A 2500-nucleotide genomic window follows, 5' to 3' on the forward strand; every position below is an offset into this window, starting at 1 on the left:
GCAAAAAAGGGACATACGCACTGGCGACACGCCCGTTTCGCCTGCCACCCGTGCACACTCGCCTGGGCAGCTGGTCACATGCGTCGCTCACAGGCATTTTGCAGGCCAGCACCGGCGGATGCACGGGTCAAGCGGGACGGGACGAGCGCAAGGCTTGCTTTTGGTGGCACACGAAAACACGAACCCGAAAAAGGGACATACGCACTGGCGACACGCGCGCCCGTTTCGCCTGCCACCCATGCACACTCGCCTGGGCTGCTGGTCACATGCGTCGCTCATAGGCATTTTGCAGGCCAACACCGGCGGATGCACGGGTCAAGCGGGACGGGACGAGCGCAGGGCTTGCTTTTGGCGGCACACGAAAACACGAACCCGAAAAAGGCGAAAAAGGGACATACACACTGGCGACACGCACGCCCGTTTCGCCTGCCACCCGTGCACACTCGCCTGGGCTGCTGGTCACGTGCGTCGCTCACAGGCATTTTGCAGGCCAGCACCGGCGGATGCACGGGTCAAGCGGGACGGGACGAGCGCAGGGCTTGCTTTTGGCGGCACACGAAAACACGAACCCGAAAAAGGCGAAAAAGGGACACACGGACAGGCGACACGAAAAAAAAGGGGTCGCCCTACCTAGGTGGGCGCAAAAACCCCGTCGGCCAGGAGGTTTCGCCAAAGTGTCTGTACTGTCACACAGGGTCAATAGCACGGGCATGGCCGGCCGCCGCACGTGCAGCGGCTTACGGACGCACGGTTCGGCGGCACGGGTGCCTGGCGGCTTTAGCACCTTGGGGTGGACAGGCCTGGCGGCAAGGGGGGCTAGGCACCTTGCTGCCAGCCGGCAATGGTGCACGGGGCGGGGCGCCACACAAACACGAAAGAGGGACAAGAGCGGGGCGATGGTCCACAGAGACGAGCCATGCACGGGGCCCGTGATCGCCGACACGCGCGAACGCGGACGCGGACAAGGACAAGGACGCGACGCGCGGCGCGCGTGCGAGGTCAAGAGGGGCGCGCGCACGAAAACGCGAAAAAAGGGGCTAGCGGCCGAGAAACGCGAAAAAAACCGGGTCACCTACCTAGCCGAACGCCTAAAATCGCTTCGGGCAGGAGGTTTCGCCAAAGTGTCTGTACTGTCACACGGTCCGTACGGGCGCAACCCCATCGCGCGCCAGCACCCCTTCCTGGGGGCGCCCACCCGCCAGGCGCCTGGCGCCCCACGCGCGCGCGCCCGGCGCCTGGCGCCTTGCCCCCCACGCGCGCCCGGCGCCTGGCGCCTGGCGCCTCGCCCCCCACGCGCGCGCCCGGCGCCTGGCGCCTTGCCCCCCACGCGCGCCCGGCGCCTGGCGCCTGGCGCCTCGCCCCCCACGCGCGCGCGCGCGTGGCGCCTTGCGCCTGGCGCCTTGCCTCCGCGCGTGCCTGGCGCCTGGCGCCTTGCCCCCCACGCGCCTGGGCGCCTCTTTTCCGCCTGGGCGCCCTGGCACCTTTCCGCCTGGGCGCCTGTTTTCCGCCTTGGCGCCCTGGCGCCTTTTCGCGTGGGCGCCTCTTTTCCGCCTGGGCGCCATGGCGCCTTTCGGCCTGGGCGACTCTTTTTCGCCTGGGCACCTCTTTTCCGCCTGGGCGCCTCTTTTCCGCCTGGCCAGGGCGCCTCTTTTCCGCCTGGGCGCCATGGCGCCTTTCTGCCTGGGCGCCTCTTTTTCGCCTGGGCGCCTCTTTTCTGCCTGGGCGCCCTGGCGCCTTTTCGCCTGGGCGCCTCTTTCCCACCTGGGCGCCCTGGCGCCTCTTCGCCTGGGCGCCCTGGCGCCTTTTCGCCTGGGCGCCACTTTTGGCGCCTGGGCGCCTACGCCAGGGCGCCTCTTTTCCGCCTGGGCGCCTCTTTTTCGCCTGGGCGCCTCTTTTCCGCCTGGGTGCCCTGGCGCCATTCCGCCTGGGCGCCTCTTTTCCGCCTGGGCGCCCTGGCGCCTTTTCGCCTGGGTGCCTCTTTTGGCGCCTGGGTGCCTACGCCAGGGCGCCTCTTTTCCGCCAGGGCGCCTCTTTTTCGCCTGGGCGCCTCTTTTCCGCCTGGGGGCCCTGGCGCCTTTTCGCCTGGCGCCTCTTTTGGCGCCTGGGCGCCTACGCCAGGGCGCCTCTTTTCCGCCTGGGCGCCTCTTTTCCGCCTGGGTGCCCTGGCGCCATTCCGCCTGGGCGCCTCTTTTCCGCCTGGGCGCCCTGGCGCCTTTTCGCCTGGGTGCCTCTTTTGGCGCATGGGCGCCTACGCCAGGGCGCCTCTTTTCCGCCTGGGCGCCCTGGCGCCTTTCCGCCTGGGCGCCTCTTTTTCGCCTGGGCGCCTCTTTTCCGCCTGGGCGCCCTGGCGCCATTCCGCCTGGGCGCCTCTTTTCCGCCTGGGCGCCCTGGCGCCTTTTCGCCTGGCGCCTCTTTTGGCGCCTGGGCGCCTACGCCAGGGCGCCTCTTTTCCGCCTGGGCGCCTCTTTTTCGCCTGGGCGCCTCTTTTCCGCCTGGGCGC

The sequence above is a fragment of the Aristolochia californica genome, unplaced genomic scaffold (genome assembly GCF_029961685.1).
Source record: "Aristolochia californica isolate CCGP_79_NKW_82.1479 unplaced genomic scaffold, dmAriCali1.0.hap1 SCAF_26, whole genome shotgun sequence".
Classification (NCBI taxonomy): domain Eukaryota; kingdom Viridiplantae; phylum Streptophyta; class Magnoliopsida; order Piperales; family Aristolochiaceae; genus Aristolochia; species Aristolochia californica.